Source organism: Meleagris gallopavo, chromosome 5 (genome assembly GCF_905368555.1).
Source record: "Meleagris gallopavo chromosome 5, MGAL_WU_HG_1.1, whole genome shotgun sequence".
Classification (NCBI taxonomy): domain Eukaryota; kingdom Metazoa; phylum Chordata; class Aves; order Galliformes; family Phasianidae; genus Meleagris; species Meleagris gallopavo.
Genome location: NC_139408.1, coordinates 10,251,787 through 10,272,883, shown reverse-complemented (window position 1 = coordinate 10,272,883; position 21,097 = coordinate 10,251,787).

Below are 21,097 nucleotides of genomic sequence, written 5' to 3'. Positions count from 1 at the left end.
CTGTAAAAGATTTGAACACCAAATAACATTAACACGTCAAGTCTCTTACACCGGCATATAAAACAAATCAAGGCATTGGTATGGATAGAATATTGTGGACATAACTCATAGCTAAATCTCAAAACTTGCAAGCAGTAATTATTTCCAAAAGTTTCTAACAGTTCCAAATCATCTAAAACAACAGTATGACTCTAAAGATAAAACCTGAAACCATCTATTTTTGTTAATTTAGCCTTAAGTGTTTATTTGTCGTTGCTGTCTTGAAGTATGTCAAGACTATTTAAACAAAAGCAGTGACTTGCTAAATCCTGTTCCTAGCTAATTAAAACCACGATTTTGAAGTATGCTCCTTTACTCACTGTTCATTGTTTGTACATACACTAAAAAATTGCACAACACAGGGAATGTTCAAGGTTGCAAATACAATAGGAAAAAAAAAAAGAAAATGTGTGAGAAAAAAATGACAAATGCTACAGATTCGATTAAAGGGAGGAGGGACAAAATAAAAAGTGCAGAAATCTCCCAAAGCTTGATAAAATATAATATTTAGAATTATGAACAAAATTCAAAGCACTTATTAAGGCACTCATCAGCTTCTTAATATGACAAATCTTTTCTTTTAATTATGCTCTGAGATAACCCAGAAACAGTGCTATGGCTTCGTGCTCTCCTCTATGTATCTTTTAGATACATACATTGTCCTCTGCTGTTTCAGTTATGGGTTGGTTATTTTTTTTCTTACAGGTAGGAAAACATTTTCCTAAAATCCAATACCTTCAAAAGAAGAAAATAATTATTAATGCAATCAGTGCAAGAGACAATACCAGCAGAGGGGTTCCTATATACAAACATCACATCCAGGCAACCTGACAGCACTGGTTAAATCTGGTTAAATCTGGAGCCAAACTTCATTGTTCTAGTTTCTCTCTGTCCACCAGGCAGCTTTCTCATGCAGCTGTAGCAAATTACAGCTGTGAATGCATTATCTATCAGTTATTGAAGAATGGATAATGATTGCACGGCAGAGTAAAGCCCTTTAAGTCGAAAAAGATAAAAGACATATTCTTCCTGCTGTCAGAGTACGCAGCTCTTTGACAGTTACCACATATAACTGCAGATATATGTGCAGAAAGAAAGAAATACACTAGAATTACAACCACATGAACCAGGAACCTCTTAACGTTAATGTTTTTCACCTTCCCAAAGGCAGTGAATTCTTGGCTCGCTCAAAGTATGAGACAATTTTCAGTCAAAATCCATGTCTCTGTAGCTTTCTCCATAGCAAGAATCAGCTTGTGCAATCAAGTAGCATTCTACTTCTGCAGCAAGTATTAGTAATTGTCATAAAAGGAATACTTCCTCATATCCCAGAGAAAACTTAGCAGTACTATAACTTAGTAAATGTTACAAAAAGGCTAATGGAGGGAGACCTGACTCCCTGATTCCCTGACTGCTTAGATGGTCTCTGTGATCTTCAGCATTTCTCCCTCACCCTTTTCTCTCTCTTCCCAATGTCTAATACACTGTGTTGGTTACTCATGGACCACAAACTTTTACAAAGTAGCACAGCTTTTACTTTGAAGATAGTCTAAGCACACAAGGACTTGGCCACAGGTTTGTCTGTAAAAAAAATAAGTAGCAGTAATATACTGAGATCAATCACACAGTGAAATAAGAGCAGTACTCTTCAACGTGTGACCTTAAGATCAAAAGAACATTCCCCATTCTAAAGTGAATAAGTAGAAAGCTCACTGCTTCCACTAAATGGATGTAGAAATTGCAGGGACATCATTGTCAACTGTCCTTAAAATAAGCCATGCAATAAATGGGGAGAAGACATCCAGCAGTAAACTGACATGAAGATCACTTCATTTCACCAAAAAGTGTGTACAGACAAAGGGAAACTCTGGCTGAACACATATAAAGAGAAACATCATAACATAGGAGAAGCTCTTGATGTCACTGTCCAAGATTCTGCCGAGACCTGAGAGATCTCAAGGCATTTTTGGATGGAATTATTAATTTATACATTCTCATCAACCACTCAGGATAAGTACACAGGTATTGAGATATTTCTAAATTCACTCTGGATTTAATTGAATTACTTCAGCTTCACAGTTGTGAGTTATATGAAGGATCTGAAGTATACCTCAAACTAACAAGATTTCTGAGCTTACTCTTAGCCTGAAATCCCCATACGTCAGTGTGGCATGTAGTTGCTTTAACACAAAGCCTGTTCTTTTCTTTTTCAATATGATATCACGTCTATTATATTCTACAACTTCATTAGAATGAATAAATTCAATCAATATTTCAGCAAATAATGAAAGCCAATTGTGCGTCTTATTCATGATCTCTTACGGAACTCAGTGCTACACCAATGACAGCTTCACAGAGCATTACTAAGAAGTGTCTAAAGTAATTATTTGCAGGCATACTGGATAATTTTATACATTTTTTAATGAGGCATTAAAGAGTGAAAGAATTATCTTGGTAACTTCAATATGTGCTGTATTTCTTAGGTCGAACTCAGTAGCAGTGTGTCTGCTACATCCACTAACACTAGTGGGATTATATCCACTTGCAAAAGGGTTAAATTGAGCCCATGTAACCATGATAAGCTGAACGTTGCTAAAGTCAGGTTGTTCATAACAGAAAGAACAGCCCTTTACTAAGACATAGATCTTCCCTACTTTATTTATCATTAACAGAAAGTGTTTTATAGCACTGCATAGAGGTTACCATAAAACAACGTTTTAAGGCTCTCTCAACCATATTTCAGCCATAAATGTCCTATAGTCATAGGAAGTAAAGCTACTGAGGTTCCATATTATCATCTTTATTACAGATGACCTCACTATTGTGTTCTCTATAAAGAAAAAATATTAAACCATTAACATAGTCTCAATCCTAAATTAATACAGGTTTACTACTCATATCTGGATCTAAATGGCCTTACTTGCAGTGTAATTATTTTTCAAGGAAAATTTTGTTGACAGCCCCATTAATGGTGATCAGACCAGAATAAACATTACCTCTTCTACTAAAAATGTGACTTTTGTGGCAGAGTATACCATATATTAGCACAAATCCATCAGCAATTTGGTTTTCAGCAATGCCTTATAATGAATGACATATTAAAAACAAGGCACAAATTAGTGAAAATTCAGTCATTTCATTTGTGTTACAAAGTTAAACAGCTGACACAGTTGTACTGTTTAATCCAGATATTTCTGTTTCACTTATACATCTTTCCTCACTGGTTCTGTTTGTCAATATGGTTCCACAATGCAAAGCTGTATTATCGCAGTTCATAAAGACTTTTATAAAAATCCAAAGGAGTTGGTAGAAAAAATACCATTTCATTGTTTTTTAAAATCAATTACTCAAATTTGAAAAGTCCTTCAAGCTCACCGAGTCCAACCGCAACCCAACCATACAACCATACTACCCGAACAACTCTCTGTTAAATCATGTCCCTGAGCACCACATCCAAACAGTTTTTAAACACATCCAGGGACAGTGATTCAATCACCTCCCTGGGGAGCCTATTCCAGTGCTTAACAACCCTTTCTGTAAAGAAATTTTTCCTGATATCCACCTTAAACATCCCCTGAAGCAACCTGAGGCCATTTCCCCTTGTCCTGTCACTGGTGAGAAGAGACCAGCCCCGCTCTCGCTGCAATCGCCTTTCAGGTATTTGAAGAGAGCAGTATGTCTCCCCTTAGCCTCCTCTTCGCCAGACTAAACAGCCCAAGTTCCTTCAGTCACTCCTTGTAAGCCATATTCTACAAGCCTATCACAAGCCTTGCTGCCCTTCCTTGGACATTCTCCAACAAGACAGTGCCCTTTCTGTATTGAGGTGCCCAAAACTGAACACATTACTTGAGATGAAATCTCACCAGTGCCAAGTTCTGGGGGAGGATTACTTCCCCATTCTGCTCATCACCTCATATCTGATACAAGCCAGGATGCCATTGACCGTTTTGGCCACCTAGGCACATTGCTGGCACTTATTCAGCATTCTGTCTGCAAAAGTCATATTTCAGAACAAAGCAGTGTTGTTCTGGAAATTGTTCCTATCACACAGAGTTTTAGGATAGACTTTCTCACATTTGTTCTAGAAAGCACGTTTTGCCCATTAAAATTACAATGATTGTGGCATAAAAAAATGCTGTTAACTTTTAAAAAAATATTTTGGAAAAAAAAAAAAAAAAAATCCTCTCCTTATCCATTTCATTTCTCTCCTCTTCAACTCAGAAGTTACACAGAGAATTTCTTCTTCTAGTTTTAACTAAACAGTGCTGCAGGACAAGGCACAGTTAGCGTGGTTGATCCAAAACAGAACTGCAAGCATTATTCTGCGATAGCCACGCATCTCTGAATCTTAGCACATTTGCCTAAAAAAAAACCAGATCTTACTGCTATAATAGGCTCCAGGTTATTCTTTCCTTTTCTTTTGGCTGTTACTTTTTCTCAAATGGATAACACAGAAATCAATGACAGAAAGTTATATTTTTAGGTTTTTAAGCATGAAAGAAGGCCTAGAGAGATACGCAAGATACAGCTACAGTATATTCTTATTATTCACCTTGATACAGCTTTTGTACATTGTGCTCATCATAGTTCAATAGTACCTGACAAAACTAATGCTAGTTTGCATCTAACACAAGCTTGTGATGTTAAATAAGAAGCTGTGTGTGTGAACGTGCTTTTAAGCACTACAGTGCACCAAAGAATGAGCTGTTTTCAGCTAACATTGAGCCACTAATGATTTTAATGAGAGCGCCTTCTGGATTCATATTTTTTTCATAAAATACATCACACTAAAACAAAATCAATGAGAAACATTAATTAGGGCCTTTTTAGATGCCTTCTGTGGTGTTGTTTTTCTTTTGAGAAGCACCAGATGAAGAATGCTGTGCTTTATTTAAGCTAAGTTGTTTGACATTTAGATGAGAGAAAAAAGAGAAAAATACTAACAAACATAGGAACAATTTTTGACAGCTCTTTGTCATGCAAGAGAGAAAAAAGGGGACCGACTGTGAGATACTACTTTGAAGCCCTGGAAATTTGTAATGAAAAATTTAAGATACAAGAGAGGAAGAAAGATGAGCTATTCATTTGGTTCTGCATATATTAACACTTGTAATTCAAACTAAAGGTTTGCTATGTGTTTTCATAATTTTGACTCTAATAAATATCTTGGAGAATTGCTTTGATATTCTAAGATCATGCGTGTAGCTTGCATCCATTAAGAAAAATGGGGAACAATCATCATCAGCCCTCTTGGCACTAATGAGAAGGTCATTGCTCTTTAATTATCACAGACATGAAACCGAAATATTTCAAAGGCTTTGTGGAATACAGTGGCTATGGGCAAAGCTGTGTATCTGTTTATAAGACTGTCTGTCACAGAGCAAACCAAGCAGGACTTGCATCTTCCATTCTATAGCCTCTCTGCTTTTGTGTATATTTAATTTTGGAGTTTGTATCGCTGTTTCTTGCACATTGGATTAATCTCAGAAATTTAGACCAGCTATTAGCAGGGGACAAGTAGGAGGGAGGAGGGCAGGGAGAGGAGGAGAAAAAGGGGTAGAGATGTGAGAATAGTAAAATGTCGCTCATCAGGAGGTATTGTGAAATAAGAACTAGTGTGTTGTGTGACCTTATTTCCCACAGTAGGGGTGTTATGAAGAAATAGAAACGATGAGGTGTTGCGGGAAAATATTAGCAAATTAAAAATCTGTGTTTGGCATTGGTTGTGATCTCACTCATATTTCCACCCTTGCAAAGGAAGTGACTGTAAGGGGAACAAATAGATTTTAAGCTACAGATACAGCTGGTGCAAAGCACAGGGTGGAATCAAAAGTAAAAGCAAGTTTTATCCTTTTGGATCTGAATTCTCTAAACCAATCTCCTATTCTTCTATAGAACTGGAATAAACCATTCCCCTCAGACCTACTAGGTTTATATTAAACATATTTTGGGGTTCTATTGGTCAAACAGCAACATTTTGAATTGCAGCAGATTGCACAGACTATTTTAACTTTAGTAATAGGTCGTTGTCTTTCATGCAAAGGAGAGACTAAAGAGCAGAAAAAGAAACTTTCTTGGTCTGAGAGGACCAGCAGCCCTCATTCTCCTGCAGATGTTTTGTTGTAAATGAAAGTTATGGGAAAAAAAGAAAAATCAGCTTCTAAATCTCAAATTCAGAAATATTTCTCACAACTAAGAATGTTTCTATTCATCAGCTTTGGAAGATAGATACTGAAGTTTTAGTATAATTCAGCTTACATAACTTCCCCTTTGAAATTTCCATTATGAAGATATGATGTTTGCTCCTCAACAAAATAAAACAATGGCAAATCTGTTTAGCAGATGAAAAGCTCACGTCTGTGCATCAACCTTCATCTATGAAGCCATCTTAGAAAGATTTACATTATATAAGGAGAGAGGAATCTCCCAAATTACAAGGGTTGCTCTGAAAGTAATGCCACCTATTTTATGATGTTGGCCCACAATGCCAGAAGCATAGAAGTGCACATGAAGCAAAGGTGTGTGGAGAATTATGCATGTGGAAAAAATTGCATCCACTGACAGTCATCAATGTTTGTTGAGCACTTATGATGACCAAACAGTGAATGTGGGAACAGAGTGGCAGTGGGTGGTCCATTTCAGCAGTGGAAAAGCTCTGAAAGTCAAACCGTGTTCTTGATAACCATGTAGATTTTTTATGAACGCAGCATGCAGGCTCGTATTCATCTACAGTGAAAATTCATAGCTTATGGTGCTGACTATTTTGAAAGATCCTGTTTCGTAGCTGAGAATTTTCTCTATCAAATAGTGTTATTATACTCTCTCTGTTGCGGTTTCTATGGAAATAAATAGGAGGCATTACTTTCAGAATAATGAAGTCTACATGTTTCCCACAAAGTTTCCAACTAATTCTTTTCACAGATTTTGGCCTTTCAGTGAAAATAGAAACTCCATTTCCTCTCCCTGTATTGACATCAGACCAGAAAATCTTCTGGGAACTTACCACGAAGTTTTAAGAGTCAAAAATATCCCCCTCCTTGTTTTTTTTTTTTTTTTGTTGGTGGTGGTGGTGGTGGTGGTAGTGGTGTTTTTTTTTAGTTTTGTGTAATACTTTACATGAGACAAAAAAAAAACAGAAAAAAACTTCAATCCAAAAGCATCATGGGTAAACCCAGTAGAGAGCACTACCTGCATGTCTTGTCTGTCCACCTGGTAATGCAAAGAAAAAACACTGGATACTGGTAGATAACCTGAAACCAGGTGCCCTAATCCCCAAAAGCAAGTCTCCAGCTAAGTGATTCTGATAAAAAACAATTGCTCTTTTAAATACTAATATAGACATTTTTCAGAAGAGTTTTCCCTTGAGATCTACCTACATAATATCGTACAAAAAGATCAGACTGCCTTTGTCAAAGAACTACTCAAGTAATCATTTCCAGGGTGACGAGTCTAAATTACTTGACATGATCAAAGCAGAAGCAGAGCCTATGTCTGAACTGACATACACATCTGAGCAACTAGATCGAGATGTTTTCTGACCTTTCTCCATCCCACCTTCCTAAGAACCTGCTTTCCACATGAAAGAGATTTGATGAGAAACATGATGTACCTCGCAGAGATCATGCAGATGCAGTTGAGGTTGCCCTCTGACCAGACTGACAGGTGCTACTCCTCCACTGCTACAGCACAATAGAGTCAAAGAGAAGCTCTGCTGACTCTGTGAACTCACCTCCACAGCTGGACACCAACTAATGAAGCAATTGCAGTGATGCCCTTATTAGGCTAGAGAGCTGTCAGTGCTCTCATTCTTTCCCATTACTATTAGAAACTGAATTTGATGTGAGAGGGGAACAGTATCTCTGGTATCTCCTCTAAATGACTGCATCATTATCTGGTACTGCCAAGAATGGTATTTATCACTCTGCTCATTCTCATCAGCACTTTTTGCTAACCATTTTTTAAGAGAATCTTTGGGGGGGGGGAGGGGGGAGAAAGAAAAAAAGCACATTTTAGTCAGTGGGTAAAAAATTCTAGAGTTATGTCAGAAAAGAGTGAAATCTCTACATGCAGGGATACTCCCTGTCAGAGGGGGCTCAAAGAAGGCTGTTTGCTAATGACAATCCTGGTCATGAAGAAAGAGGGATGTTGGATTTCCAAAGTTGATATTCCTAAGTAATAACTTTGCCCAGAATTCCATGTAAAAAAATATCTGCTTGTCAAACCAGATGGATCAAAAGACTGTACAAAAGGGTTTTAGTTGCTCTCTTCTTTTTGTAAAGAGCATGAGAAAATTTGCAAGTGTGGATAAGAGGCTGGAATCTTTGTTCTAAGCATATTAGAAGTAGATATGTTATTTTCTAAAATTCTGAAGAAATTAAGAACTGTTTAGTTCTTGTGATCCCTGTGCTCTCTTTCTTCTTCACATAAGCTTCAGGAGAATGTCACTATGTCACTATGCAGGTGCTAGCTGCTGTTACAAAACAGATCAGAAGCAAAGAAAGTAAATGTTTATACTTAAAGAGGGATTATTTTTGTCTGTAAATCAAGAAGCGCAAACAGCAACAGGGAACAAGTTTCCCATTTCTAAGTATCAGTTTGCTGGAAATATTTATTATTTTCCCAAATACTTCACTTTTACAGAATTTTCTGCCTTAGAAGCACAAAAACGAGGAACACTTTCTCAGTACTGCATTCCTTCTAGTTATTTGTCTCTAGATTTGTGCAGCTCAATATTCAGACTATAAATTGCTTTCAACTTATTTAGCTAATTTATTCAAATCATTCCTAATTATACTGCCCACTTTCTTTACTTTGACTACCCTTTGCTTGAATCTTTGGCATATTTTTTCCTGATCACCATGATATAAAGTGAATTAAATTAGTTCTAAAACTGAACCTTGTGGCACTTCATTTTTCTCTGCCTCCTCATACCACAAACTGACCTAACTCACATGTATCTCTTTGTCTTTTCTATTAAAACACATTTTCCAAATCACCAATTCAGGTAGCAGACTGCCATGCACAATATTTACAAACTTTGCCCGTAATTAGGAAAGGCTTTCATGCAGCATTGCATCAAAACATTCCGAAAGAAAATGAAAGCAGAAGAATGTTCAAAATATCACAGGACAAAAAAACTGTAAAGCAGTTTTTATCAGTGCAAGTTGCATGAGTTTTTGACAGAAAAAAAAAAAAAAAAAAAATAACACATACATATTTAGAAATAGAAACACTTGTGAAAGTTAATGAAAATAAGCCTGCTGGAGCTGTAAGGCAATGGAAAACCTGAGCATGAGGCAATGAATTCCTACACCAACAGGGGCCTAAAGGGCCCAACCCTGGACCTATTAATTTCATGCCATTGGCTTCAATAGGGCCGTATCCAATAATAACGAGTGATACTCCTAGTGCAGTTGTTTTTATGCCGTGTTAATACAGTGTTAAGCCAGTTGTTTAAAACTGCTTTGCAGTAATTAAGTAATGGCAGTTACTGTTACGTGTGTTTATTAGTAAAAAATAGTAAAGAGCCGTTACTGTTCTGCTCTTTATACGTGGCCTTGGGGATTCTAGCTTTTGTACTCCCCAAAGTGCCCTCTCATTACTGAGCTAAACTTGCCAGTAAAATACCAGAGGATAAAGGAGGTTTTTTTTGTGTTTTTTTATCTTCAGTGGGGATAGGAGTTCAGCTGAACCTGAACATCACCAGCTGCAGACTTTTTTTCTGTAGCACTCAACATTACCAACACACAAGAGGTGCGTGAAGGGATGTCTCTGATGCTGTAGTTTTCCAACTACTATGTTTCTCTGCAAGAATAATAAACAGGGTTAAAGTCAGCAGCAGTGGTTCAAGTGAAAAGTCAGATATCTGAACACAAAAAGCATAGAGCATTTTTTAAGGCAATAGTCATGTAAGTATTACAGATTTCATGACCGAGAGAAAATATGCTGGCTCCCAGTAAGGCCAAGGGAGTTTTGCTGTTAGCTTCTGTGAACTCAGCACTTTACCACTGATGTTGCTTCTCTTTCACTGCCAGATAGAGACATGAAACAAAAACAATCAGAAAACCCAAATCCTGATTTCCACATACTTTAGGTACTCCTTAGCAGGAGTGAGAGAATTGGCTACACATAAAAGCTTTACATTCATTGTTCTGACATTTGTTCATATAACAGGGAAAGTATGGAAACTGCCTTCAAGTGGAATGATGACCGTAATGAAGACTGCATCATAAAAAACAGCTTGTGCCCCAGGAAGGATAACTGTATAGATTGCTATGAAACATCCAAGGATCTAAAGACCAAGGGACTTCTCTTTTTTTCAAGAAAGGAAGTTCAGTCCTCCTATTTGCTGACTTGTTCCAAACACTAAGCAATAAAAGGCAAAGTTCTAGCCAAGGAAGGCAGAGTATAATTAAGATAATATAATCAGTACAATCATCTTGTGTCAAAGGAACATTCTTTAAACTTTATATTCCACATCTTTGATTTTCACATACATGTTCTTCATGCATCCTGGTTTTGACTCGTTTTGCCATAAAGAGAACTTTAGTAAGTTCTGCGTAAGAGTCTGGCATCAACAAGCTGAGTAACATGTAACAGTTACAGGAGAGTAAGATTATTTCTCTAGCTAAGATTCACTTGAACAAATTACTTCTACAAATACTGGCTCCAGTATTTCAAAGACAATTCTATCATAAATTTTAATTCAAACACTATCAAAAAGTAAATCCTATGTATACCTGACTTTAAAAATTCAGGAGGCAAAAGTCTTAAAGAAGATTCTTGTTAAACTGCTTTCTTTCTCCTCAACTCCTTATTCAAAGCATACTTTTAATTATGCACCATTGCCCACACATAAATTCATTTACGTATATTAATTTTTGCTCCACTTAGCAGAGTGGTCACTTAATTAAATGTCTTCAGTTGTTTTAATGAAAAGAAAAAAAAAACACAAGCTTAAACAGAATGTTATAACACTATACATTTAAACATACTATTTGTTGCCTTTATTTCAGTCCATTTGTAACACTGATATTAGGGCATTTGCAGAACTGATATTAAAAAGTAATATACTTTTCTAAAGCTCCTAGACTGTTTAGCAGATTTTTAAATTGAAATCAAAATTATATAGATTTTTCATTCTAATAATTTTACCAATTCACTAATTCTTTAATCTTTACAGGTCATTGAACAACTTCACATTAATGAGATGTAGTTAAGAACAAATTTTACAGTTTTTCTTTTTTTCTTTTTTTTCTTTTTGAAAAATGTTGCATATCATCTGCAAATTAGAAAGATCTTGTTCCATTTATGGTACATTTATTTAAAATAATCGAATGCATGAGAGCCAGCTGAACACTGAGTGCAATGACGCTTTAAAACAAATTACCATTTATTTATAAGGAAGAAATAGACTTTTAAAAAGCACACAGACTGCATTTCATTATTAATGGTGTTCTCCATGCAAAACTGATTTCTTTCAATAAGACAGAAAAACAAGAGAAAACTCATAGGAAAATAAAACACAACATGAAAAGAGCCTATCTTGAGGACAAGCATATTTTGTGTATCAAAAGTTCATAAAATATAAACAAAAAATAATGACATGTGAAGAGCATATATAAAGAATTTCAAAGGTGACTTCTCTGCAACTGCTGGGAAGCCTCAAACTACACAGTTCTGTAGACACTGTGTTTAAAAAGAAGTCACTCAACATAGGCATGTAAAAACTTATTTTCTTCCAGAATGCATAATGTATTGAAGAAACATTCGTAACATAAGATGCCTAAAAGAATCAATATTTCTAAATTATTGTGGACTGTAATTTCACGCTGTGAAACAGTGAAAGATAATTACTTTACCTCAAGTATGTTAAATTACTATTATTCCTTACCAGATACTACTGAATAGAATAGACAATTTGTCTTTCTAAATGTCAAGTTAACCACCTAGGCCTTCTCAGGAGAGGTTCTGTGTGCAGAAGCATGTCTATACCACTCATGAAAGTCAGCATTCCTATCTGGACCATAGATGTACTGCAACTGGATGAGAAAAATTAACTTGGTGAAGACTAAAGCTAAGTGTCCTAGCTGAACATCTTGGCCACTGCTCAAGGAGATTCTCTAGAGTCTTTTGGAAAAGAATGCAAAGCACATTTTACTTCTCCTGAAAGCTATATGAAAAGCCATTATATCTTTTCTAAACAGTTGTTTAGTTACAGAAGAGCAGCAGTAAGGAGCAAACATATTTTGAGGGGTATGTGTTTTGAGGTAGAATAATTGAAAGCTGTAACTCCATGAGTATGTAACTGTTATCATCACTGCTTGCTCATTCCCTTGCACTTTAGCTCCCTCTCTCATATTTTATTAGCAAGAATGTGACCTGTAGCTTCATAGACAAAGTAAAGTGGTACCACACACTTTTTACTTAATTTTAACAGAGGTATGAATTGAAACATATGCAGATTTTCTTCTGAGTAAGTTTTTGGAAAGAGTCAGAAAGCATTCTAGACTCAAAGATACGTGAAATGCTTGGCAGTGATGGATATTGCACCTGACAATTCCAGAAAAATTCTTAAGATAGAGTGATGACATACAAAAATCCTAGCACTACTGATACTAATTAGATTGCTGTTAACAGGCAGCAATATCAATACTTGATGGCAAATTCCTATTTGGCTAGTGATCTGACAACAATTTCAAAGTATTCATCAGTGATCTTCACTTCAAGAGATATTTTACAAAAACCTCAACCCTTTTCTCTCGTTGAAAAAGCTATTTGCATGATCCCTGAAGTACCACAACTTGAAGTTTCTCTGTAGCTGCCAGCTATTGTCACTGAGGAGATTTTAATCTTTTTCCCCTCTAATAAGCTTTCTTACAAGTTTTTAACAAGAAAAACAGGAAAAGTCAGAGATCCTGGGGCCACTCTTTTCCAGCTCTGCAGTCAGTTCATCTGATGACCTTTCTCCAGCTATTCTGATTTCTGACTTTTTGTAAAACTGGGGAGTGACACACATTCTACTTATTTGTTTTAATACTGCCTTACTGCAGTGAAGGACCGCTGAGATATGGCAGCTTCTCTCATTTGTTATTTACCACCATTATCAAATGGAGAGAAAACAAAGTGCACAGAGTCTGACTCCTGCTCAGATCTTGACATATCAACTTAGTGCTGCAATGAAAAGCTATTCTGATGGTAGATTTTCAGGATTCAGAGTAGACAGCAGGAAAAATAATCTGCTCTTCCCTTTATCGCTCTTATTTTCTTCCCTTTCCCTAATCACAGGTAGAAAGCAATGAAGCAAGAGAACTCTAGAGAGAAAGAGAGAGGTAAAAAGGGAGAAAAAATAAAAATGTGTTCCTGGGAGAAGGCTTTGGAAAGTTCTTGCTCACTGATACTAAAACCCAGACAACTCAAGAAAGAGGGAGGACATGATTACTTCTTCCTTCTGCTAGCTCCAACTTGAAGAATACGCTCTACCTTGCATGTCTACCATCACAGAGATGATGGTCTCTGAGAGCTTTTGGAAGCCCCTACAACACATTTCTTACTATGGCTTACACCACAACTAGGCAATTTCTAAGATACTTCTCCATCTTTTTTGATACGTTCTAATCCAAATCCAAACTGCCTTTTCTTCTGGCACTGGCTAATGTACTTAAAGAAATCACTAAAATTAATGTTCTGTTCTAGAAATTGTTTTCAGTTGAGTTATAGCTGAAATAAGTTATAAAAGTTTCTCTCAAGGAATTTGAATGAATCCAAAATACATCAGCTTGAATTTAAAATCTTGTGTAGCATTTCTTTTAGACTGTGTTTGGCTTGGGATGATGAGTCATAGTTACAATTTGTACAGATATGACAAATTATTCTACCTCTAACACCTAAAAAATGGAAGTTTAATATTAATGAGTAATACTACTAATCCTGTGTGCTTAAAGTAATTGGGATCATTTTACCCATTAGGACAGAACTCTGTGTAAATATGTATAGAGATCAATACCTATCTTTGTTGTCTTTATGTTCGTTTTCACATTCACTGGCCAGCAAATTCATTTTCTTTATCAGCTGGAAATTCAGAACTAGTCTTACCATATCTTGCTGGAAATGAACTGACACCATTTTCCATTTTTCCATTTGGGAATGGACTGAATGTAATACTTCAGATTGGTCTCTAGGTAATCTCTGTAATGTTTTATTTCTTGCCAAGTTATAGGTTGCACTCTTATTTCAGGCAGCAATCTGTACTCCTCAGAGTGCCTAGATGCCTTTTTGACTGAAAAAGCTCATCTACAGTGACAGCCACCTCAGATGAGCTGGGTGGGCTCAGATACTGGACCATCTTGGGTAACATCAGCCAATTGCCTAAACCAGGAAAGTTTCTGCTTTTATATCAAGAGAAAGTACTTTGATTCTGAATGCCTTGATTAAGACAGCCAAGAAAACCTGGTCTGACTCCGACAAAGAACACTGCAGTTCACACAAATTCAAAAGTTTGGACTATTTCCTTCTGGCCTGCTCCTTCACAAATTGAATGTTTTTATGTTGATATGATCCTGTGTCATAAATGTCGCCACACATACCTAATTAGGTGAGAGACAAGCATTAATCAGTAAGCAAATGCAGGCAGTTGTTGAGGAGCAATTGTAACTGTGACCCAGTTAAGTCCACTCATCCAGTTTTGCCAACAAATGCTAAACTCTGAGCAACAAGAAAAGCAATTAGCTACAAGGTAAGCAGCCAGGTGAGAAAACAGGATTTTTAGTCTCACAGCACAAACAATTGAAAAGAGTTGTGCATCATCACGCATGAAAGGAAGGAAAATAAGTGATTCAGCATGCTTTTTCAGAAGGCCAGGGACCAGAACTTGGGCAAGACTAATCAAGATCAGAGAATACAGACAATTAGCAGAATTGAGGTAAGAACTAGGAGCTACTGACAGCATCTGGAAAGAGAATGCTGTAGTTACTGTAGCAACTATTAGTCTGTAGATATGTCAAATAAGTTCTTAAAAGTTACTCAAAAAGGTTAACATTAAAATTATAATGTGGTTTCCTTAAATAGTGCATATACTTATTTACTTATACACACACGCACACACACACACACTGTTTTTCAGGTAAACTGATAGCAGTCTCTTTTTGTGACAGGAGAATCACACTATGTTTTCAGATTCTCTAATAACCAAAGCACTTTCACGTATTGATCTTTCTTTATTCCCTACAGATATTAGTTATTGCAGTATTTTGGGCCAACTGAAAAATAAGTTTCCACTCATTTGTCATTGAAAGCTTATACTCCACTTCCTAAGACGCACTAGTGGCTTTTTTTCCTGTAAGGAAAAGCATTAAAAATCTTCCATGTCCCTTTTGTGAAATCTGCGTGTGCTTCTGCTTCACTTCTCAATCCAACATAACATGTACATCTGTCTTGTTCTAGCAGTTGGTAGCCTTAGCAAACATGAAAAAAAAATGAGAATTAGAAATGATACTTGGTTTTAAAATAAGTTTAAGACGTGAATAAAAATCTTTCTTCTTCAAAGATCAAAAGAAATCCTTTCAAAATCACTCTTGACAGACCACAGAGGATGGGATCTAGGCATTTTTAAAAGAAGAGGTTGTAGATGCCAACTTCATTTCTCAAGTGGCTAACAAGGCATATAAACTCAAATGGAACAAGAAAGAAAGATGCCTTCACTGTCCCAACAAGCTTATTATCATGAGAGTGGTGAATGTTACGTGTTCAATGTTCTATGTGAATGAATGAACAGTAAAAGCTTTCGAAATGAAGTCAGCTGTGAATGCATAATGGTTTTATTGGACATAAGATGTAAACTCCCATGAAAGTTGGACTTCTAAGTTAAAGAACATTTGAAAAATGAAGACGTAGCAGATATAGAATTTCTAAATTGTTATGGTGAATTCAAAGATGAATAATTTACAAACTTTTTTTTCCTATAAGCCTAGTTGTACTAATCTGATGCTTATGAACAATGTCCAAATGGTCCTAATTCTAACTACATTATCTTGAATTTCAAGGTGATTTGTACTTTTTGGAGAGCAACAGTTTGTAAAATCAGCATTAATTACAAAAATAATAAAAAGAGAAAATTGCAGGCTTGATAGTTGGAGAGAAAAGCTGCCAAACAGATTAATTCCCAGAATATATTCCAGTTGAATTAAATATTTTTTTCCTCACTGGTTATGCCAAAACAAAGTGGATTTCGTTTCATGACAGAGTGGGCACACAGCAATAATCTGTAGATTTAGTTCTCAATTCTTCAATTCTTAGCTCTCACATAGATTTGGGCCAGGCCTTCCAAACTACACCTGAAAACTATGAACAAACGTACCTAGACACACATTTCACTACTTTTTCCAAGCCTACTGTTCTTAATCCCATGTCATGACTTCTTATGATGTGGAGGAGGACAATGTGCACTCAGCTTGTATGCAGTAGATAGCTGCTGTCTCCAAATCAGCCTGACAATGCATAAGCAAGTCCTGATGGTGAATTCAGTGCTTGCTGCCCATAGCAGGGATGTTGGTGTGGGTAGGGTGTAGAGTTCTCCCCACTGCAGCAAGAGCATTTGCTGCCCACACCTTATCTGTTCTGGCAGGACCAGAAAGCAGTGCTTTTGCTCCCTTTCTCAGTCCTTCACTTTCTCACAGCGGAACTCACTCTGACCCCTGGTCTGCACAGTGTCTAAACTCAAGTTTTGCCTCATACTCCTAAAAGCCACTTAGTGAAGCTGAGCCCAGGCCCTTGTGTATGAGTGTTTGCAGAAGACTATTCCTGGAAAAATGTTACAGGGAAGCCCAGTAACAGGGAACATTTACAATGAGTCTCCAGGATCAGTTTTGTCTCAACATATACAACATGTAAATTATTGTGTGGGAGCTACTTCAAAACCATCAACTCCTATTTTACTTTATTGCCCCAAAACTTCAGAAGCACATGTTGGTGGTATAGCAACAGTGGTATTGCATTTCAGCACTAGTGATGACGGTTTGTAAGACAAGCCATGTTCTGGATGTCATGCACAGCTCTCATCTCCGAGAGTCCTGAGGGAATTAGCTGATGTAGTCACAAAGCCACTCCCAATGATATTTGAAAAGCTGTGGCAATAAGGTGAATTCCCTGGTGACTGGAAAAAAGTCTACATCACATCCATTTTTAAGAAGAGTGGAGCAGATCCACCTGGAAGCTATGCTAAGGCACATGGAAGGCAGGAAAATAGCAGAGAAAATTACCATGCTTCACCAGGGCAAATCCTGTTTGACCAACCTAGTGACCTTCTATGACGATATAACTGCATCAATGGACAAGGGAAGATCCACCATTGTCATCTAATCTATACTTCAGTGAGGCTTTGACACGATATTCCACAACATCTTTCTCTCCAAACTGTAAAGATATGGATTTAATGGGTGGACTGTTCAATGGACAACAAACTGGCTGCAGGATCAAGTCCAAAGAGTGGCAATCAATGGGCGTGTGTCTGGATGGAGATTGCTGAAGACATCAAGCTGTGGGGTGTGATCAACACACCAAAAGGACAGGATGCCATCCACAGGGACCTAGATAGGCTTTAGCAGAGGGCCCAGGTGGACATCATGAGATTCAATGAATAGAAGTATAGGGTCTTGCACCTGGGTCAAAACAACCCCTGTTGCCAAGACAAGCTAGCAGATGAAAGGATTGCCAAGAAAGACCTGCAGGTACTGGTGGATGGGGAAGCTGAACACAAGCCAGCAATGTGCTCTTGCAGCCCAGAAAGCCAACTGTATCTTAGTCTGCACCAAAGAAACATGACCCACCTCTATTCTGCACTGGTAAGACCTCACCTGGAGCACTGCCTCCAGTCCTCAGTACAGGACAAAAATAGACCTGTTGGAGTGCATCCAGAGGAGAACCAGAGAAATGACCTAAGTGATAGAACACCTCTCCTAAAGGATGGGCTTAGAGAGGGGGTTGTTCAGCCTGGAGAAGAGAAGGCTGTGGGGAGGCCTGAGCACAGCTGCAGGAAAGAAGGAGCAGACTCTTTAACACAGTCTGTGGTGACAGAACAAGGGGAAAGGGTTTCAAGCTTAAAGAAAGTAGATTTAGATTAGATACAGGGAAAAAGTATTTTACAGCGAGGGTGTTGAGGCACTGGAACAGGTTGCCCAGGGATGTTGTTGTTGTTCCCTGTCCCTGGAAACTTTCAAGGTGAGGCTGGACTGGGCCCTGGGCAACCTGATCTAACTGTGGATGTCCTTGGTCATTGCAGAGGAATAGGATCAGACGATCTTTAAAGGTCCCTTTCAACTCCAAGGATTCTATGATTCTAAGATGAAAATTATCCCAGTCAGCTCATCCACACAAATTGGCTAACGGTGATGTCTACATTGAAAAACAGTGTTTTTAGCTAAGAATTCTCTCTATCATACAGTATAATTGTGCTCTTTTTATCTGTTGTAGTTTCCATGGAAATAAGCAGGAGGCATTACTTTTGGAGTGACCTACACTTTTTCCTCACTGAGAACAAATAATGCAGTTCTTTCTGAAGCAAAACATATTCAGTCAAGTTTTCCTTCCTTAGTTATACTGGCAGCCTGAAGTACATGGAATTATGCCAGATTTAAAGCGGACTGCAATAAAGTCAATGGCATTTTATCAGATATGTAGCTAGGGGCAGAATTTGATCCAACATGTAAATTTTGAATAGAATTCTTTTAGAAAAGGCTTTAGAGAAATAAAACAAAAACAGTTTATTTTCCTTGATAATACTCAATCCATGCAGTACAAATCACAGGAGATTAATAAATGACCATTACTGGAAACTCTGAAAATCATTGCAAAAGAAAACATTTACACAAGTTTATTAAGGCTTCTGAAGTATGGTTGATATGCTCAAGTCCAAAAGAACTATAAAGTATCAGGATATTACATAGAGTAATGCTGATAGTTCTTACTATTTACATTGAATGCAGTTTCATACACTTTTTGCATATGAGAAAGGTTAATTCTATACTGAAAAATGTTTTGATTCTACGCTAGTGAATTTCTTATAGAAACACAAAAGATTACTTGGATTAATAATAAGGGTAATAAAAATACTTCCCACTTTATAATACAAAGACAAACATATGTATTTGTAATGGAAAAGAAGTGTTTTGTGGAAAAAAATATAAAATTCAGATCTTGGCAAATACACCTAGAGCAAGTAAAGGTAGCTCTGGATGCTCAGACAAAAGTCATTTTAATCCCTGTATTTGTTTATAGTAGAAGTACTTTTCTTAGATCACTAAGTTTGCTACTGAAGATAGATATGCTTAATAATTATAGTAGGGCTACAGCTAGATTTTAATCAAAATGTGATGCATCTCAGGGCAGCTTTTCATCAATATTTGAGCCAAGTTTGCTAAGTTTATAAACGTTTCAGTAAAGCTGGGTCCAGCCTAGAATGAATCCAGACAAATTTATGGAACTGCATCAAAATAAATAAATAAATAAATAAATAAAAACACTATCTTGATATCTTTAGAAAGTTTTAAAAAATAATTAAAATATCTTCAGTATAATAAATCAACAGAATTTAATCCCATGGGATAAATTTCTGTCTACCCTACCTCGAAAAGAGCACAAAGAAGTGGACAGCTGAGAGGTTTCAGAACTAGGCACTCAGGGTAATCACAGAAATACATCCATAGAAGGAGAGCTTGAAATACTTGGAATATTTTGTTGCAAAGGAAACAAGAGGAAAGAGGGATAGAACATGGAATACATGATATAAGGTAATTCAGATGTTCCCATGTCCCCCACTATTATGTAAGAATAAGGGTTCTTCCACTGAAATTGGAAAAAAATAATCCTCGTTTTGTAGTAATAAAGACATTGCTTGTTTTGGTTTTTGTTTGTTTGTGTGCATGCTTCTTTTGTTTTTAAACACAAAATTAATCTGTAAAACTTATTTTTATGGCAAAAAAAAAAAAAAAACCTAGTTGGGCAGGGAAAATACAGCAATTACTTTAAAAAAAAAAAAAAAAAAAAAAAAAAAAAAAAAAAGCCTGATACTATAAAACTTAAGGCTTAGCACAAAAACTTACAAGTTAAAGATGTTAATCTAATTCGAAGATGAAAATCCCCTCCTGCAAATGTTGTCCTTCATATGAATACAATTACCATATCAATGCATTTGGTTTCCTCATTTTTACTTTTGCATTCTTTTGCCATTAGTACTACCAAATTCCCCTCTCCCTCCTTTTCTTTCCATTGCATTAGTCTTAATTGCCAAAAGATTGCTCTGAGCAAAATTATTAAACAATTCTGTGTACTCTACAGTGTACACGCTTCTAGTTTGCAGAATTGGAGAAGGTTCTTCACTCGTGGCTACTAGAAGTTTCTCCATGTTTTTGAGTTATCAACAATAAAGATGATACAGCCACTAAGCCAGATAATTTACATCATTATAGCAATAACTGATCTTTACTATTGCATACTACTAAACCAGTCTGGATACCATTTAAGAGCTTCACTAAAATATTTGTATAAATTATTGCCATGAAGACTTCTAGGCACTTGGGGGTCTGAAGTAACTGAGATGCAAGAAATACTGTTTGACCAATCATCAAAAGAAGGCAACTGACACTAATCAGGGTATTTGTAACTCTGAATCAGCCATAACATCTCTGACAAAAACGTGGGGAAATGCAAGCAGAGGCCATGGAAAAAACTAGGAGTGGCTTAGAGAACATGAAAGAGAACCAAGGATATGTTTGCTGGAGATATGAAAAGGGGACACAAACTACATGGGAGAATGCCAAAACAGTATGGACTGACCTCAAGAATTCATAGTTTCTATACTTACAGAAATATTTATTCCTTTTTCTCCATCTTCCACCTTATCAGAGACCACACTCAGAAAATTACGTAAAGGTGGACTGCTTTCAAAAAACATGGGAGGACATATTTTCTTACATGCATAGTTCAAAGTATGAAAAATAACAAAAACTTCTGCTATTCAGGGAGCAAGATTAAATTGCTTCTTTTCTCAGATTCTTAATCACTTTTC